This window comes from Vombatus ursinus, unplaced genomic scaffold, assembly GCF_900497805.2.
Source record: "Vombatus ursinus unplaced genomic scaffold, bare-nosed wombat genome assembly UNPS02015098.1, whole genome shotgun sequence".
Lineage (NCBI taxonomy): Eukaryota > Metazoa > Chordata > Mammalia > Diprotodontia > Vombatidae > Vombatus > Vombatus ursinus.
In genome coordinates this window covers 910,516-930,883 of record NW_020954876.1, presented here as the reverse complement: position 1 = coordinate 930,883, position 20,368 = coordinate 910,516, and the positions used below count along the sequence as shown (strand labels likewise).

The following is a 20,368-nucleotide window of genomic DNA, read 5'->3' as shown; positions in this document are numbered from 1 at the left end:
ACAATGAAACGTAACTGATAAAGTGCCACACCAAGAGTCAAGAAGACCTGGGTTTGAATTTTACCTCATGTTCTTACTATTCATGTCAATAAGGGTGACCTCAGTTTCCTTATCTGTATGCAACCTATGTCCCAGCCGGCTAGACTAGGCCAATAACAATGACTTGGTAAAATCTTGGGAAGACCCCTTCAATGTTTTTCTCTGACTCCCATTTGCCCTTGCCAGTTCCCCTTGGGAAAATCCGAATACAGTATACAGCCAGTTTTTGTATGCCACATAAAAAGGTGCAAAAAGGGCTGAAGCTCATATAAAAGCACTGAAGGCAAACTGCACGTATTATGAAACTTTGTTCGCCCAAACAGAAAACTCTGAAAACGTATCTATTAGACACTGGTTTGGGGCCTTACAAATTTGTTAATTCCCAGTGTCTCTTAGATATCACACTTATATCAATGAGAGTTGATGCAGATATTTCATCATGACTTTTCTTATTCTAGCTTCAGCTTTTTTCATTGACAAGTTTTAAAATTTTGTGTAATAAAATTATTTTGTTTTTAACGATCACCTATAGATTCCTTGTTTGGCTAAGATTCTTCCCCCTATCCAAAGTTGTCCAAGATACAACCTATCCGGTTTTTCTAACTTATTTTTTAAAAAATCTTTTATATACAGGTTTCAAATCATTTGAAACTATTGTTGTATGTGTGGTATATGTTGTATATGTGGTATAAATGCTGGTCTAAATTTGATTTCAACAAAACCAGTTCCAGAGAGATAAGTTCCTGAGTTTACTTCTGAGGAGTGGAGGTCAAATAGAAAGCATCTGTAAAATTAACCCAAATCTCCCCAGCAAAGTAAGACTCGAGGTCAGGTGCAACTGGTATATGAGATTTCTGGGAAGGAGATGGCTGTGGGCTTTAGGAGGAAAAAGTTTGAAATAACCAACATGGTAAAGCAGGCATGGATTTGCTTCATCTACAGGATTTCCCTTTGGTTTCAATTCTCTCTCAACAAAAGATTGCAATGCTGGCTGAAATCATTCTTATGTTCATTATCTTCATAAGGCCTCATTCCAGCATAAAATATAGGAAATGTATTAGATACCCTGGCTAACTGGCTTTCCACCTACCTCATGTATCCCAGCCTAAAATGATGCAGTGTAAAGTATTTATGGTGGAGGAAAGTCTTTCCACAATCATTCTTAAATTCACAGTTTCTTCCTACTACGAGTTCTCTGATGGTGAGTAAGCTGTATTTTCAGCCAAAAGGCATTTCGACAATCATTACATTCATAAGGGGTCTCTCCAGTGTGGATTCTTTTATGTCCGGTAAGGTATGAGCTCAAGCGGAAGGCATTCCCACATTCATTACACTCATAAGGTCTCTCTCCAGTATGGATTCTCTGATGCCTCTTAAGTTCTCAGCTGTGACCAAAGGCCTTGGCACATTCATTACATTCAAAAGGTTTCTCACCAGTATGAATTCTATGATGTTGAGTAAGCTATGTTCTCTGGCGGAAGGCCTTCCCACACTCATCGCATTCATAAGGTTTTTCACCACTAGGAGTTGTCTGATGTTGATTCAGTCCAGTCTTCTGGTGGAAAGCTTTTCCACATTCATGACATTCATAAGGTTTCTCACCAGTATGAATTGTTTGATGTTCAGTAAGAGCGGTCCTCTGTCGAACGGCCTTTCCACATTCCTTGCATTCGTAAGGTTTCTCTCCTGTATGAATTATCAGATGTTGAGTAAGTCTTGATCTTTGACTGAAGGCTTTTCCACACTCATTACATTCATAAGGTTTTTCACCAGCATGAATTCTCTGATGAACAGTAAGTCCTCTCTTCCAGCAGAAGGCCTTCCCACATTCATTACATTCATAAGGTTTCTCACTACCATGGGTTCTCTGCTGTACAGTAAGTCCTCTCCTCCAGCGGAAGGCCTTCCCATATTCATTACATTTATAATGTTTCTCTCCACTATGAATTGTCTGATGTAGGTTAAGTTCCTTCCTATACTGGAAGGCCTTTTTACACATACCACATTTATAATATCTTTCTCCAGTATGAATTATCTGATGTTGAGGAAGTCCTGATCTCTGACTGAAGCCCTTCTCACATACATTACATTCATAAGATTTTTCTCCAGTATGAATTTTCTGATGCTGAGCAAGTCTTGACCTCTGACTAAAGCCCTTCCCACACACATTGCATTCATAAGAATTTTCTCCATTATGAATCATCTGATGTTGAGTAAGTTGTGTTCTCAGGTGGAAGATGTCCCCACATACATTACATTTATAAGGTTTTTCTCCAGTATGAGTTGTGGATGCTGAGTAAGTCCTGATGTCTGACTGAAGCCCTTCCCACACATAGGGCACTCATAAGGTTTCTCTCCAGTATGAATTCTCTGATGTTGAATAAGTATTGATCTGAACCTGAAAGTTTTCCCACAATCATTACATGCATGTTTCTCTCTAGCACATACTCTACGATCTTTAAGCAAGGTTGAATTACACCTAAAGAATTGTCCATATTCACTGTACTTAGAAATTATCTTTGTGGAGCATGTGCCATTACTTATCCTTAGGTCTGAATACATTCTGAAGCCCTTTTGTGTGTAACACGCTTGTCAAGACTCTTTCCTCCTCTTTCTGATTGAACAAAGACCACATTGCTGATTCCAACGTATTTATTATATTCACTGTCTCCTGGCTTACTAGAAGGTTTCCTTTACGTGACTCTCACTTGCCGAGCACATTTCTTCTCATTGCTTGGATGCCTATCTAACTGGGCATACCATTCCTGGACTACTCCCAATGTGGCAACCAAGGGACTATCTCTTGAGAGTCTTTCCTGGGATGATTCTGCCATTGAAATGCTCAATTTTTGGGAGGACTCCTTTTTTTTCACGTTCAGTTTTCCAATCTGAAAGAAATAAAAAATGTAAATATCCTCTTCTTCCCTTGATGAACACCTATTGTTCATCAATAAACAAGAAAGATTATTTTTTAAACCTTATTTCCTACTAAACCATTCTCTAGTTTTCTCAGCAATTTGCTATTTTGGGGATGACTCAACAAAGTTGTCACAAACATCCATTCCCACATCTTGCTTATTGAGTCCATTCCACTAATCTATTTTTTGTGAGGGATTGTCTGATGTTGGCTACTGCCAAGTGGAGGTTGTGGCAAGATGGGGTAGGAACAAGATATTAGGAAGTAACCGGAGCTCACGCTCCCGAGGCAGGGGCTGTGCTAGGCGGAGTTGTGGTGAACTGGGATGGGAACTGGATACGGAGAAGTAACCAGAGCTCACGCTCCTGAGGCAGTGGGCAGTGCTATGTGGAGCTGTGATAAGCTGGGGAAGGAACAGAATACAAGGAAGTAGCCAGAGCACGTACTCCTGAGGCAGGGGTCTGTGCCACGTGGGAGTGGGATGTCAGAGAACGAGCTCCCTTTGTCTAGCCCCCTCCCTAGGTACAACGCTAACCCCAGATGCCTCCTTCCTGTGTCCAAACCTGACTTCCTGGGTCACGTACTTTCCCTTTGTCTATGCACTAACCCCAGATGCCTCCTTCCTGTATCCGGTCCTAGCCTCCTGCGTCACTTCCTCTCCCTTGGTGTGCTAAACCCAGACATCCCCTTCCGGTATCTGATCCTACAATCAATGACTAGTAGGCGGGCTGAGGAGGAGGGGCTAAGTAGGTACTTAAAGAACAGTAGTGGTCGGAGCTCGCTCTCTCTTTTGCTCCTGCTCTCTTGCTCTGGCCTTCCTGCTTGGCCTTGCTGTGATGGCCTCTGAATAAAGCTTGAGTGTTGGCACCTCCTGATCGGCTCGTCTCTGTGTGTTTATCCGGGTGGGCACCGAAGACTGGTAAGTATGACCTTGGCAGCCTGCTCCTTATAGGAGGAGAGTGCATGGCGTGGCCGGCACAAGTGGCGCCCAACGTGGGGCGGAGGAAATAGGCCAGGGGCCCCGCGGATCAGCTGGTCTGGTTGCGGGAAGAGAGACAAGACCCGTAGCCAATAGGGTGAAGGAAGGAAGATGGGACAGATGTTTGTTAAGGTCCTGGATCAGGAGGTGCTAGGGAAAGAAGTATATAAAAGAGTGAAAGAAGCAGAAATCAGTAGTGAGGAAGAATCAGGGAGTGAGGCAGAAGACACTGGAAACAGGGAACGGGAGAATAAGCAAGGGAAAAGAAAGCAAGGCCGGGCAGGAGGGCAGGAGCAGGAGAGTAGGAGCAAGAGAGCAGGAAGCCGTAGCAAGGAAAGCTCCACCTATCGCGGAGGGGTGGCCCCCTCCCCCACACTTATCTGACGGAGGGAGGACCTGGGCCCCTTTAGAATGGAAAAAATTTAAGGAGTTAAAAGAGGCAGTAAATACAGTGTTTGCAGCTGTCTACCAATGTGCCCAACGGGCTTTTAGTAGGATTCAGGCTTTGGGGAAACAAAGGCCCTCCATGACCAAGATTAAAAAAGGTCCTGATAAACCCTTCCCGGATTTCGTGGCCTGCCTACAGGTGGCCATTTCGAAAGGGCTATCAGAAGTGCTGAAAACAAAAGAGACTAAATTGTGCTATCTATGCGGCAAAGCCGGTCATTTCAAGGCGCAATGCCGCCAGAAACCTGGTGGAGCTCACCCCAAGGTAATTTGTTACAATTGTAACAAATTCGGCCATTATGCTAAGGAATGCCGCAGGAAGGTCGGAAAACTGGGCAAGGGGCCCCTCGAGGGCCCCTCAACAAGCTTACCAGATGGAAGCTCCACCCCCTCAGAATGCGCCCTTGGGGCTACATCAGGAATATCTCCGACTTCTACCCGGTGGTTCAGACTTCCACTTCACAGCAAAGGAAATTTCCAAATTGACCCCAGTGGTTGCTGGTTTGAGATACAATTTATGGGGAAGGGATATTTTGAAGGCTTGTGGGGCATCTGTTTATATACCACCCCCACAGGATTTTTAATTGGGGCCGTTGGGCAACAACAAAAATTCTCTTGTATCAGACCCACTCCTCTAACATGGAGATCTAATAACCCAGTCTGGGTACCCCAATGGCCCCTCCCTGCAGAGAAATCCCAGGCTTTATGTGATATAGTGCAGCACCAGTTACAGGTGGGGCACATTGAGCCCACATCCAGCCCCTGGAACAGCCCAGTGTTTGTAATAAAAAAGAAATCAGGGAAATTTCAAATGTTAATAGATCTCAGGGCAGTTAACACCACCCTAGAGCCCATGGGAACCCTACAGCCTGGCCTCCCCTCCCCTAATTTAGTGCCTTCTGGATGGCCTGCGACAGTCATAGACATCCAAGATTGTTTTTTCTCTATCCCATTATCCCCAGAAGATAGAAAGAGATTTGCCTTTACCATACCCACTACCAATAATGCAGGGCCAGATTTAAGATATCAGTGGAAGGTCCTGCCCCAAGGAATGTGCTGCAGTCCCACCTCATGCCAGGCTTATGTGGGGAGAGTGCTGGACCCTATCAGGGACAAATGGCCTAAAGCCACAATACTTCATTATATGGACAATATTTTATTGGCCACCAGCAGTCATGAGACACTAGCAAGATTGGTAAAAGAAACCGTCTCTGCTCTTGCTCATTATGGTTTGGTGGTGGCCCCTGACAAAGTCCAACAAAATTACCCACTTATATACCTTGGCCTTCGTATGGAGGCTGTCTCTATTAGCAATCAAATTCCTGAACTAGTGCTTGATAAGATAACCACCTTGAATCACTTCCAAAAGTTAGTGGGACAGATCCAATGGCTCAGGGCCCGCACACCCATTCCTCCTGCTGTAATGCAGCCTTTATATGATATATTAAAGGAAATTCAGATTTGAACTCCCCTCGGGCATGGACTCCTGCTGCTAAGGCGGCAGTGTCCCAAATACTCTCACTTGCTGCCCAGGCCCAGACCGCCAGATGGGACCCCAAAGGTACAATAGAGGTCTCCTTGGTCAATCAACAGAGCCCTTTTTGTGTTATACACCAAGGTCCCAAATTATTAGAATTTGTATATGCAAAAAAGGCTCACAAGGTACTGCCAAATTATTATGAGATGTTAGGGGAACTAGCCTTAGCTGCCGTACAAAGGGCTGTCCACTTGTCTGGGCAGCGACCTTTACTTTACTCGATTTTTGAACCTGGACAGCGAGAAGCCATTATGCAAACCTATTGGTCTTGGGCATGTTGTTCCCAATGGGCCGAGATAAGTCCCCATTCCTCCTGCCTGCTACTCCCCATGCTAGAGCAAATAACCTTAGTACTCCCCCAATGAAAGGTTATGGGAGAACCTGTTCAAGGCCCAAATGTTTTCACTGATGCTACAAAAAACCGAAAGGCCTCTATTTATCATGAGGCCTCCAAGGAAATAACAGTATTAGAAACCCCCTATGGCTCTACCCAGAAAAATGAGCTCTTTGCCATCCTCCATGCTTGCCGTAAATATCCTGAGCCTATAAACATAATCTCCGATAGTCTATATGCAGTAAAGGTTCTTAGATACATAGAGGACGCTGTCCTCCAACCTCATAATTCCACCATATCCTTTCTCCTGAGTGAGCTACAGCAAATTTTGTTGCAGTGAAACAACCCCCTCTATATTCTCCATGTTTATTCTCATCAGTCCACCTCAGGAGGCATTTTTGAGGGCAATGACATAGCGGATCGTGCTTTACAGTGCTCCCTACTGCCAGTCCTCACCCCTCCTGAACAAGCCCATGATTTTTTACACCTACCAGCGAGCTCCCTGAGATGCCTGTATGGTTTAACTCGTGAACAGGCTTGACAAATTGTGAGGCAATGTGTGCGCTGTGTTCCTTTTCTCCTCCCTCCACCCAGAAAGGGGATTAACCCATGAGGGCTTTTTCCCAATGACTTGTGGCAAATGGATGTTACTCACCTTGGCCGCGTCACTATCCATGTCTTCATTGATACTTTTTCCAATTTTATAATGGCCACTGTATCCAGTAAGGAGATCACCCCATCAGTTATTAAGCATCTGTACCATTGCTTCCCCTCTGTGGGGATCCCTCATGTCATTAAACCTGACAACGGGCCTGCCTATTTATCTACACAAATGACTGCCTTCTTTACATCCTTTGGCATTAAGCATGTTACAGGGATCCCCTATAACCCCACAGGTCAGGCTATTGTTGAGCGAGCGCATCGTACCTTGAAAGCTACCCTCAGTAAACAAAAAGGGGGAGTGGGAGGTCGGGGCTCCGGGCGGTGGCCTACCCAAGCAGACGTGGATAAAGCTTTATATACATACAATTTTCTCTGTCTAGATAGAGACATGGGCCTATCCCCTAGCATGCTACAGCTAATAACACCACCCACTTGCAATTCAACTGGCCCCTTAAAAACAGCACTACATGCACCATCCCTTAACCAGAAAGTCCTCTGGAAGGACGATGAGGGAAACTGGCAAGGCCCATCTGTAGTGTTGTGGAGAGGGCCGGGGTATTTCTGTCTTACAGATCCTGATGGCCAGAGCCGCTGGGTACCAGAAAGAAGAACAAAACGAGTTGAAGAAGCCCCGGGAGAGACAACAAGGATGGGAGAAGAAACACAGTCAACAGAAAATTCAGAGAGAGCAGAAAGAAAAGACAGTTAGGATGACTAAACTGAGTAAACTGTTTTCACTTTTTGCGCGATCAGGACTTTGCCACAGGTTGCGTCAGCTCCAGTGCCCTGGGACACAAGAGAGAATGTCTGGGGGCACTTGGTGTTGGCAGCATCCATCTTTGAGGAGTTCCAGATACAGGACTTATATAGTGGACAGCAATTGCTTGCCTCAAAAATAGAGGAACTGGCCAATAAATTCGCCCAAGCCCTCCAAGTGCAGGCTGATATTGATCAGCAGCTGGAAGAGCAGATTCATAAAATAGCTTTGGCTACTCAGGACATTGGGAATGAACTTATGTGGCTGGAATTGAGACAGCAGTTGCCATGCGATGGCTGATATTGATCCATTTGTGTAACACCCTTAAACCATAATGCCACTTGTGACACCCTTTCACAAAGCATAAATGACACTCTCCCTTTCTTTTCTATTTGGTGTAATGATACCCGTGCCCTTTCCCAGATCCAGGCTACAAATCTTTCCTCTGTACTCCAGGCTTTACAGGTGTTAATTACACTGGCATGGAACATATCTGACACTTGGCACCAGCACAAGACTGATGATATTGTTCATCACCTTAGCAATTGGATTAAGCATACCTCCTTCCCCATCCCCTCCCTTGTAACACATTGGGCATTTATAGCTCTTTTTGCATTTATACATTTATTGTTACTACCCACTATATTAGGAGGTTTCCTTAGGATTCTTAGAGGTTCTATAGAGGCACTCAGAACCGAAGGCCTAGTATTGAGACCCCGTCTCTGCCCCCTCAAGTAAACAAAAAGGGGGAATTGTGAGGGACTGTCTGATGTTGGCTACTGCCAAGTGCGAGTTGTGGCAAGATGGGGTAGGAACAAGATATCAGGAAGTAACCGGTGCTCACACTCCCGAGGCAGGGGCTGTGCTAGATGGAGTTGTGGTGAACTGGGATGGGAACTGGATACGGAGAAGTAACCAGAGCTCATGCTCCTGAGGCAGTGGGCAGTGCTATGTGGAGCTGTGATAAGCTGGGGAAGGAACAGAATACAAGGAAGTAGCCGGAGTACGTGCTCCTGAGGCAGGGGGCTGTGCCACGTGGGAGTGGGATGTCAGAGAACGAGTTCCTTTGTCTAGTCCTCTTCCCTAGGTGCAACGTTAACCCCAGACGTCTCCTTCCTGACTTCCTGGGTCACGTACTTTCCCTTTGTGTAGCACTGACCCCAGACACCTCCTCCCGGTATCTGGGCCTGACTTTCTGGGTCACGTCCTCTCCCTAGGTACAGCTCTAACCTAGACGCCTCCTTCCTGTATCCGGTCCTAGCCTCCTGCGTCACTTCCTCTCCCTTGGTGCGCTAAACCTAGACATCCCCTTCCGGTATCTGATCCTACAATCAATGACTAGTAGGCGGGCTGAGAAGGAGGGGCTAAGTAGGTACTTAAGGAACAGTAGAGCTTGGAGCTCTCTCTCTTTTGCTCCTACTCTCTTGCTCTGGCCTTCCTGCTTGGCTTTGCTGTGATGGCCTCTGAATAAAGCTCGAGTGTTGGCATGTCCTGATCGGCTCGTCTCTGTGTGTTTATCCAGATGGGCACCGAAGACTTGTAAGTAGTATGACTCTGGCAGCCTGCTCCTTATAGGAGGAGAGTGCACAGCGTGGCCGGCACACCCACTGGGCTCAAGGGCCTCTATGCATACCTCCCAGAGGGTGACATGCCAGCTTGCCCAACAATGCTGGTTATATGACGGTTGGTGAGATCTTGCATACACTGAAGAAACTTTGGGTGACCAGGGGTGGGGCTAGGGCTTTCAAAGGAAGATGAGGAGTTGGGGCCCATGGACTGATGGGAGCCAGATTCTTTCTGGGGAAAGGGATGAGGGTCTCGGCTTGCCCATCCCCTATCATTAGGGGATAATTAGACCAGGACACTGTGGAACTAGGATATTATTCTGTGACTTAGTTAATACTTAGTTAATGGTAAAGTTGTCTCAGTTTGTTACAATTAATGTTAAAGAGGAATAACTTATGGCTTATCTTGTAAATGCCTTGAAAAAAGCATCTATTTTAATTAAGGATTTTTTATTTGTACATGACTAGAAGTTGGGAGTGTTTTGTTATTTGATATGCAGTGGTTTTAAATTAACTACTATGGATTGGAGTCTGTTACTAATTCCTTAATGGAATCTCATCTTCCTGATGGGGAATATAAATAGGAATGAATAGTCAACTAATGCAAGGTATAAAACTCGAAGTAATGCAGAGTGTAAGGCTAGGTTCTAATTTTTTTTAATTTGAGTTTTCTGAAACATGACAATTGGACAAAGTTTCCATTTTGATCTTGTAATGGTGAAGACATAGGGGTTGAGTTGATTTTCATTATTTGCCTTGGTTATTAGCAAGGTAATTTAAAATAGTGTTGAGATCAATCTTGTAGGAGAGTGGACACAAGAAGGAGGATCTCTGCAGGAGGAGAGTCTGCTGGACACTGTTTGAACAGCACTTAGACAAAAAAGAAGACTTCACCAGATGATGTCCAGAGTGTCAGCTGTATGAGAAGAGACTTCTGAAGCTTTAAATGGACAATTTATGGTTCCTTTTGGGTCTCTGTATCTGCACTTAATAAGGGAACTGGCCCCTTTTTACTTTGTCAATGAGTCAGTCAACTCCTCCCTTCCTTCTCCCATATTAAGTCCCCAAAATTCCATTGAAAAGTACCTCAGTGGGACCGGTTCTGGGAATTCAGGTAACAGGAGTTAGGATGATGATTGAGCCAGTTAATGACCATTCCTCACCCTCTGATGAAGAATTCGAACTAATGTTAAAACACTTTGAGGAAAGAACAAAAAGTGTGGAAATATAATTCTTATTGAGAAAAAGAGGAGGGAATTGTGAGAGTCATATTTCCATAGAGAAGGAGAATAACGCGGAGATTCAAAGAACTATTCCAGGAAGCAGTACACTGTAGGTGGGTGAGGGCTCAAGCAATAAGAAGTAAGTTGATGGCTCTAAAAAGACTCCAAATTCAAGATAAGGGTCGAGCCAGCTCAGACCAGTTAGGGTCAACCTGAGGACACCTGAAAAATGTTAGTGCGCCTGCTTAATGAACTTCATTACTATTATCTGCCACACCCCGCATAAAATGAGAGCCTCATTAACGAGTCATGGGATGTATGACCTCGGGAGGGGGAACATACTTGAGCATATCAAGGGGAAACATGTAAGGAGGGGTGTAACTCGGGAAGGAATGGACCAATCCGGGCCTGGGAGGTTTCATGCCAAATTTGAATGTATAAAAGCATGCTTGCCCTTGTGCTCAGGGCCTATCCCTCCCTAAGAGGGGTGGAGCCTGCTTCTGGCCAGAAACGTCTAATCCTCTGGACTTTCTCTGTAATTAACTTTCTTGATACTAAATTTTAGGTGTCAAGCGTATTTCTAACACACTTGTTCAGCCATTCCCCAACTGATGGGTATCCCCTAAATTTCCAATTCTTTACCACCACAAGAAGAGCAGTTATGAATATTTTTGTACATGTGGGTCTTTTCTCCATTTTTATGATCTCTTTGGGATACAGACCTAGTAGTGGTATTGCGGGATCAAGGGGTATGAACAATTTTATAGCCCTTTGGGCATAGTTTCAAATTGCTGAGGAGATCAATTTCCAAGAATACAATTGTATCACCCTCTAGAAATTATTTTTCAAATTACAGCATTTTATGCAATGGTTTCCCAAACATTCCAACAGGAGAAAAATCAGAAGCATAATAACATAAACAGTGTTATAGATTTAAAACATGAAAAATTGCTAAATGACATCAATTCAGTTCATTTGTGAATTATCTTACCTAAAAAATTCACTTCATTCATCTCTCAATTTGACACTCTAGACTGCATTCAGAGTAGAATTGAGTAATTCTGACCCAATTACCTTCAATTCTTATTCTTACAGTTCCTCATCACATTGCCTCAATGCTGAATTTTAAGTGTATTTACCCTTAAGGTCTGATATTTTTGCAGAGGGTCAAACATCACAATTACAAAGGGAGAACTGGATTTCTCACTGGGAGAAACTCAGTCTGATCCAATCTGGATTTACAGTTGCAAATGGTATATAGATCCTAATTTTCCTGAGAGCCATTTGCTACCAGCTCCTCAAAGTGTAGAGTCCATCACTTTCACTTAGTCTGGGGCTGCAGTTGGATCAAGGCAGTGTTTCTGCTCAGAAGGAGGAGGGGGTGAGTCTGGGAGGGAGGGAGGTGGGGGAGGCACTGGGGGGGAGGAGCTCTCAGAGATGACCAGCCTGGTGGGTGGGTGGCCCAGGTGGAGTTGGAGCACTGGGGTGGAGTTTGGAGTCTGGGAGGAGTTTAAGGGGAAGAGGGGATCATTGCATTGGAGAAGGCTTTCCACGTGATGGAGGGGTGGGCTTGGGAAGGAGAGGCAGTCAGGGTCCTTGAGTTCTGGCCCTGGGTGTGATTGGAGGAAAGGGCTCAGCCATCCTGGGGGCCTCAAGGGTTGGACTGGGTGGTGTCCTTGAGACTAGGAGGATCAGAGTGGGCTGGTGGGAAACAGGAAGTCTTTGAGCTGAGACTGCTCTGCCTTCCCTGGAGCTCGGATTCTCTCCTTTTTCCTTTTGACCTGAGTTCTCTCTGCCTTCCCTGGGACCTAAGATCGCTCTGCCTTCCAGAAGCCCACTCTGTGCATGCAGATCCCAGGTAGGTCTGAGCCAGTGTTCCCACTTACATCCTGACCTTTGTTTGCTGTCCTTGCCATTGGGTCTCATTCCCCAGGTCTGCCAGAAGCAGGCCTCCCAGGCCTGGCTACCGGACCAGCTCCCTGCCCCTAAAACTTTTCCAGACTCCCAATCACTTCCTAAACATCCTGGCTGACCTTCCCCCCCCCACCCCCCCGCCCGAGATTTCTCATTGGGTCACACTTTCCCAAACTTCAGATTTTGCCCATAAGAATCCTGCCTTCACTCCCAGTCCCTGTAAGTATCCACAAGTCCTACCTCCTGCCTCAAGCCCCACCTCGGAGGCAGGAACCAAAGCTCTTTCCTGATCCGCCTTATCTGAATCTGTGCCTCTTGGGCTGGTTCCCTATCAGATCCCAGCCGTTTGGCTCCCTGGAGGGATTCCAAGCCTAAGCTGTACCAGAGGGTCCTGAGCATCCTCCCCAGATCCTAGCTAGACCTCAGGACACAGTCATCCTTACCTGCCCAAGCTTAATGTCCATTTGGAACACTTCTTCCAATCAAGTGTCCCTGACCTCCCTGTCATAAGCATTTAGGGTTAAAGTCGGAGGCATTTAGGGTCAGGGTTAGACTATCCTGCCTCCCAGATCCCACCCCTGCTCCCCTGCCCCAGGCCTCCTGCTCCCCCAGCCCCACATCTTTAAGAGCTCTCAGGTCCCACACAGGCGGCTGGATCCCAGCCTGGGTTTTGTCTCCCAGTCTCGGGCTTTCCTTGGCTGCTCCATTCCAGAGCCCTCCCCTTCCTCAGCCTTCCCTAACCTCCCTCCCTGCTAGATCTAGCAGTCAGTCTATTGTTTAAATAATGTGTGTTAATTGAGGAGAGGGGATGCAGGGAGGGCAGAGGATCAGTTCCAGGGAGAGCTCTGTCTCAGGGGTCATTGAGACTCTGACTGGTCTCATCCTGTCTGGGATCCCAAGCTTCATCTTCCTCTGAGGGCTCTGTAGGAGGATGGGGGAAAAGAGGGGTGCAGAAGAGAAGTAAGAGGAGGGAAGTAGTTTTCCTTTTGAGATCGGCTTCATTTCCTACCCTGACCCTCCCTGCTGCTTCCCTCCCTCTACAGGTTGGAGTCCTTTCCCTGAGGGCAAGGCCTGGGTCTTCCTAACTCCTATGGGTCCTTGCCCTCTGTAAATTCCAGTTGGGCAGCCTCCTGCCTATGAAGAGGGGAGAAAGAGCTCTTCTCTGGGATCCATCTCCCTCCCCAGCTCAGTCTGCAGAGGAACAAAACCTACCCCAAGAAGGTATTGGGTCAAATCCAGACACTAAAGCTGGAGGGAAGTTAGAAGTTTTATTACGAGGCCCAACAAACAGCAAACACCCGGAGTATGAGCACCAAGGCAGTCAGCCTAGCATTAAGATTACAGGTGGGGCAGATGGGCTTTCTGTGCAGAAGGAAAGAAGGAAAGGACTTTCCAGGTGGCTCCAGGCTGTCTCATGGTCATCAGAAAGGCATAGAATTAGAACATCCCATGATTACTTGGGACATCGGTTAGTGAGAGTGTTGGCTGCTGCTCTATTGGTGGGGCCATAAAGGGTGGGGGAAGCAGATGCCTGGGGTAGATAAGGTCCAGGGATAAGATGAAGGGACTTTACAAAATGGAGTCACTTTGGTTACTTTGCTACCTACACAGGGAGCCTGGATTGAGAGAGAATGGCTCCTGGGAGCAGCCAAGCCCCAGCCCAGGTGAGTGCAGTCAATCCACAGACTTGGCCAACATCAGCAATCCAGTCATTTCCATAGACATAGAGGATGGTCTATGAAACTGGCAATGCCTGCTTTAGGGATCATTTCTGTACAAAAATAGGCATGAAATTGAATGCAGTGGTAACAACACTACCCTGCTCTTTTCCATGTTTTAAACTGATTCATTGGGTCCTTGATATATTGAGCACTGCTCCCCCCCATGCTGCCCTCCCCTGTTTGTTTTTAAGTTCTCCCTCATTATAGCTGTCTAACAAGGGTGACCACTTCACTCACTAGTCTCTATTACCAAGGGATCATATTTTTGCTTTCTTAATGACTGCCTAGTATCGTACACACACACACACACACACACACACACACACACACACACACACTTTCCCCCCTCTTCTTTGTTTGTTGTGGCCAAGCTCTCCCATGCAGCAACTGAAGTTCCCCCCAGGAAAAGTCTTCACCCTGAATCTTGTCTGGACAGACCTGGAGCAGAGCCCTGAAGGCTCCCCCAGCTATTGTTTTTTAATGTGCTATCATCAGAGCAGAAATTGTGCTCCTGGTGCTGTTCATGGTCCCCCTACCTCAGGTCACACACGACTTCTCAGATCCCTCTGAACCCCTGTCTGTTAACAGTTCTTAGGTCAACTCAATGAGCATTCAGAAAGGCCCTAGATGTTGTCAAGGTATTTAGAAACACCCTATTTCCCAGAGCTAAGACCCAGCAAACATGCTGTGCCCTGAGCTTGGCATAACAGCAATCCTTTGCACCCTGTATGGTCTTATCCTCCAGCAACATGTATTGCTTGGACCAGCACCAGGTGTTTACTGAGGGATTTATGATTTTCATATTAATAAATAACTGTTTAGATTTGTTGGAGCTCCCCCTATTTCTCAGGGACCTGGGAGCCAATGTTCTGCAGCCTAAAGCCATCCATCATATCTATTGACATGCCCACAATCCCTATTTCTTGTAACTGCCAAGTAAACTGAAGGAGGCACTGCATCCCTATTCCTGCCATGATAACTCTAGTTCTGTACCCTGCTGAATAATCAAAAGGTGTGACAACCCTTAGGACTTGAGAGGCTGTTCCCATGAGACAGATCCAAGCCAAGAAATGCCAACCATGGGAACTGCTTAGTCAAGACCTAAGAATGATTGTGTTGTGGTCCAACTTCTGGCATGTATATAAGCCTTGTCTGTATCCCAGCACGTTGAGCCATCCTTCTCAAGGTGTGGGGGTGAGTAGGAGACTTCTGCTTGCAAGCATTTTCCTCACTCTCTAATTAAATCACTATTTGATTTCTGACACACCGGCCTCTGGTTTCCTTGTTTGGCTTCAGTTTCCCAGGTTAGAGACTGGTCCAGTCTGGACCACATTTAAAATTCCATTGACAATATCCAAGCCCAAGATTTCTTGTACAGACTGCTCTGGGGCCATCTTGCTGCTCCTGTGTTTCTAAGACCTACCCTGGCACAGTGATTGAATGACAGATGACTTCTCTACTGTGTAAAAGAGGCTCCTGGGATTCTCATCCTTGCCTCTATTGGTCCTGGGCACCAGGATTAGCTTCACCACCTACCATATTACTATACATATTGGTTTCCTGGTGGTATAATTTGTTCTGCTCTATGCAGAGTGTCCCATGCACTGGCAGAGACCATGAGAGCAAAAAGGAGAAAAGGAAGGATGGACAGAGTCAAGTTAGTGTGTCAAGGTACCTCAGACAATTTCTTGGAAATTTTTACTCTTCTATAGGTTAGAGAGGTCCTAGATTGACCTGGGAAAGGAATGGATGGAACTGACTCAAGTCAATACTCAGTTTAGATGTTAAACAAAAATCAAACATTCTTAGGTCATTCAACAAAAAAAAGGAGTTGTATTTAAGTATAGTATAAAAAGGACATTCAACAGGGATATGAGAGTTTTTTAGCTTGAGTAGACAAATATCTCCTTACCTCCATGTGGGAGCTCATCTAGTCAGCAAAGCAAGGTGTGACAGTGTGCCATTTGGGGAAATCTGTCATATGGGAAGGACCCTGATTTCACATGGGCAGACTTTTATGCCTTTAGTTTGCCAGGCAGCCATACTAGTTTGTCCAGAGACCCTCAGAATACTACTTGAAGGGAGGCACATGGAGCCTTTGCCCACTATGTAAGTCAGGTCCTTGGGAGAGCTTTGTCACCTTTCAGGGAAAGAAAAAATAAAACTGGCCTAACCAGGTGATAGGAGAAGGACAGAACTCCAGGAGACAGTGGCCCTTCCACAAGTAGGGATCGTGCTACCTTTGACAGCCATCAGGTGAATGGTCAGTCTGATTTCAAGACTACCTGAAGGAAGAAAACCAGCATTTATTATCAGCCACCTAGTAAGTGCCAGGCACTGAGTTAAGCACCTTACCAATGTCTCATGTGATCCTCACAACTAGCACTGGAAGGTAGGTATCATTATCCTCATCTTATTTTTACTTATATATTCAGAAATATTTGGAGGAAAATATTTTTTACTTTATTTTTTAAATACAAATTTTTTTACAGCAGAAATTAGCCTTCTCTTCCTTCCCTTTCTACCACCCCACCCCATTAAGAAAGCAAGAAAACCTAACCCCTATTACAAGAATATATGTAGTCAAGCTAAACAAAATTTCTCATGGATTATATCTAAAGAAAATTATATCAACTGGCACTCTGAATATCACCTCTCTATCAAGAGGTTGGCAATATGTCATCATGGGTCCTCAGGAATTGCTTGATCATTGCATTGATCAGAGTTCCAGTGTGTGTATACACACATATATATGAATACACACATTTGTATTAGCCAAGATCAACCTTCTAATCCTCCCACCTGTTCTCTCCCCCACATTAAGAACATAAGAAAAACAAAACCCATTACACACAATGTATAGTCGATCTGAAAAAAAAAAAAACAACACAGTTCCTATGTCCTAAAAAATATTTCTCATTCTGTATCTGACTCCTTCACCTCTAGGTGGTAGACAGAATGTTTCTTCATCCTTGGCCCTCTGGAGTCTTCGTTGGTCACTATGCTAATTCATGTTCAATGCAGTAGTATTCTATTACATTTATGAACTTTACTTATTCATCCATACTCCATTTATGAATAATCCCTCAGATTTCCTTTTTTTGCCACCTCAAAAAGATTTAGAAATAATCTTATACATCCTTTGAATTTATTTTGCTTAGGCCTACTCCCTCAGTGTATCCTCATTCTAATTCCCCCTCTCCTTTCTTTCCTTTCCCTCCTTTTCACTAGTTAGTAAAATATATTTCTGTACCCAACTCTGTGTTATATGCATTCTTCCTTCCTTTGACTAGAGGACTAAGTTTCAGGCATCAGATGCTCCCAGCCACTCCCTTCTCCTTGTTTGTATAGATGTGTACTTGTGCCCCATGAGATAATATTACATGAGATATACATGAGATTACATGAGATAATATTTCCTAACCCTCCTTTCCATCCACCCACCTTAGTGTATCCCTCTTCCTCTCTTTCCATCTTTTCCTTAAGATCAAGACATAACAGAACCTCTCCAAGGTCTTCTCTAATTTGATTCCCTCTATGAGCCCTGAGAGAGATCAGAGGGGACACATATCACCTCCCCATATTTGAATATAAGTAGTTTATCTTTTTTTTTTACTCCCATAGGCTAGTTCATCTTTCTTTTCTTATTTATGTTTCTCTTCACTTGTGTTTGAACTTCAAAAGTTCTCTGCAGTTATGATCTTTTCATCAAGAATGCTTGGAAGTCCTTTCTTTGAGGGTTACATCCCCCCTATATCATTACACTCAGTTTTGTTGGGTAAATTACTCTTGGCTATAAGACCATGTTCTTTACCTTCTGGAGTAATCTATTCCAAGCTCTGTGCTCTTTAATGATAGTTATTGCCAAATTCTGTGCGATCCTAACTGTGGCTCCTTGGTACTTCAATTATTTCTTTCTGGATGCTTGCTGTATTTTCCTTATTCAACTGGAAGTTCCATGCTTTGATTACCATGTTTCTGGAAGTTTTCATTCAGAGATTTTTTTTAGGAAGTAATCTGTGGTTTATTTTGACATTGTGCTCTGGTTGTAAGACATCTGTGCAGTTTTAAGGTTTCTTGAAATCTTATGTCCAGGTTCCTTTTTTTATGGCATTCAGATAGTCCAATGTTATTTAAATTTTGCCTTGCTCTGTTTTCTCTGTGAGTTGTTTTTACTATGATATACCTTACATTTTCTTCTGGTTTTTTTTTTTACCTCTTGAATTTGTTTTAATATTTTTTATTGCCTTGTGACTTCTATTTGGTCTATATGGCCAAGGTTTTGTACCCTTGTGCCAAGCTGTTAACTCATTGATTCTTTCTTCCATGTCACTCATTTCTTTTCCATTTATTTTTCTCCAGAGGTGGCCAACACAGAAGTGGGGCTTACATGATTATACAGGTGGACAGCAGGGCCTTGGTTTTTCATTTATTTTCAGTGAGGGTGGAGGTGAGAGGAAAGAAAAGGAGGGGGACTTTTTTCTAATGGAAAAAAACCTATTTATTATCCATGGGACAGTGCCTTTTTCCTTCCCATTTTCCTCAAGGCTTTAGGGAAGATCATTTGGTTTTGTCTCTAGAATTGGGAGCCAAGAACTAGACACATCGAGAAAAGGTAGCTTCAGAACTACACAAAACCATAACCCCTGAAGCCCAGCAAAAAGCTACATCCCAGGGGACCCTCCTAGAGACTGGGGAAAAGAGAAGAGAATTTTGATTCATCCAGCAGCTTTGAATGACCCATTGACCATGTGAGGTCTAAGCATGGGCCCTCTTTCCCCTGGACTCTGAATGTCCTTGTGGTCCAGCGTCTCAGACTCTTTTGGGGGTGGTTGTGTATTCTGGTCCTTGCTATATTTTTATAGTAAACAACTTTCAAAAATAAAATAGGAATAACCTCTCAAATGGAGATGATAGCACCTACCTCCCAGAGTTCTTGTGATGCTAAAAATGAGATTCATAAAGCACTATATAAGTGCTAGCTATTTTCAGAACACCAAAATGACACCTGTAAGGCTCTCTAATGCAAAATATTTTGACTGTAGTAGTTACTGAAGAGTCTTTGGGAGATATGGAGATCAAGAGATTATTCCAAGGAGTAATGAGGTTGCATGAAGGCTGTATGGTGGCTAAGGGGTTGGTATTCAACATCCAGGGGTAGGAGAAGTTTAGTCTTAGGGCCCAAAACTTTTCTTCCCAAGTCTTGACTTTTTAATGGGATTGTTCTGGCCTGAGTTTACCCTGTTGGGCTTTTTACCCCATTTTATTTCTTCATTCTATGTGGTCTTTTCTTCTATTTACCTAGACAGCCATCCTCAGTTCTTAGACTTTGCTAGAGACAGTCTGTCCCCATTTCCCCTCTGGGATGGGTTGAGAAGGTTCTGTTCAGTCTTGTTCTTTCTTCAAACTAGATGAGGCAGCTGTCTTTTTATTGTAGTTGTTGACCTTGGCCTCTTTTTTGTATAATCCCCAACTGGAGTTGGTTGTCTTCTACTGTGGCCATGAATGCCCAGTCAAATGCTGGCGATCATACTGGTCTTCTTATCCAAGAGGCCAAAAATACCCCAACAAAGGCCAATCAAGACTCTTCCCTAACTACTTTAAGATGAATCAACAGTCCTTGATGACAGGCCTAAAGTCAGCCCATTGGGTATGATTGAAACCCTCACAGTAGCTAATCAGTGGGGATACAAAGAAGGCAAAAGACAGTCCCTGCTGTCAAGAAGCCCTCAGTCTAGTAAAGGAGAAGAGAGCCATGGCCAAACACACTATGTACCAGACACATAGGGCATGATCAGAGGGATGGCATTAGAATGGAGAGGATGAAGGAAGATTCCGTTTTTTTCTCCCAAGGAAATAGGAGTTAAGTGACTTGCCCAGGGTTACACAGCTTGTAGAGAGGCTTCTTCTAGAAGGTGGAATTTTCAGTTGGGTGGAGATGAGGGAGGACATGGCAGGCATGGAGACAGCCAGAATCAGGACAACGTTTCTTGTGTGAGGAACTCACAGAAAGGGCAGTGCCACTGGATTCCAGAGTATGTGGAGATAAGCTATAGGAAGACTGGAAAGGTTGAATGGGGGCCAGGTTATGAAGGGCTCTGAATGCTACAGAGGATTTTATTTTTGATTCTGGAGGGTAATAGGAAGCAATTTATGTAATTTATGCAATGAGAGTATAACATGGTCAGACACCCCCCCCCCCAACCCTTTCTATCAGTTTGACAGCTGACTGGGGGATGGACTGAAGTGGGAAGAGAGTTGAGGCAATCAGA

The 20,368-nt window shown here is 44.6% G+C and overlaps 1 long non-coding RNA gene and 1 pseudogene across 3 annotated transcripts in view; one reads left to right on the top strand and one right to left on the bottom strand.

The window, feature by feature from the left end:
- Positions 1–1,207: 1,207 nt before the first annotated feature.
- LOC114031192 overlaps positions 1,208–20,368 on the bottom strand; it is a 76,621-nt pseudogene continuing 57,460 nt past the window's right edge.
- LOC114031209 overlaps positions 12,012–20,368 on the top strand; it is a 38,320-nt gene continuing 29,963 nt past the window's right edge. For all 3 annotated transcript variants that reach the window (XR_003567712.1, XR_003567714.1, XR_003567713.1), the window contains exons 1-3: positions 12,012–12,319; positions 13,419–13,596; positions 13,987–14,039. This is a non-coding gene — a long non-coding RNA (uncharacterized LOC114031209). The remainder of the gene's footprint in view (positions 12,320–13,418; positions 13,597–13,986; positions 14,040–20,368) is intronic.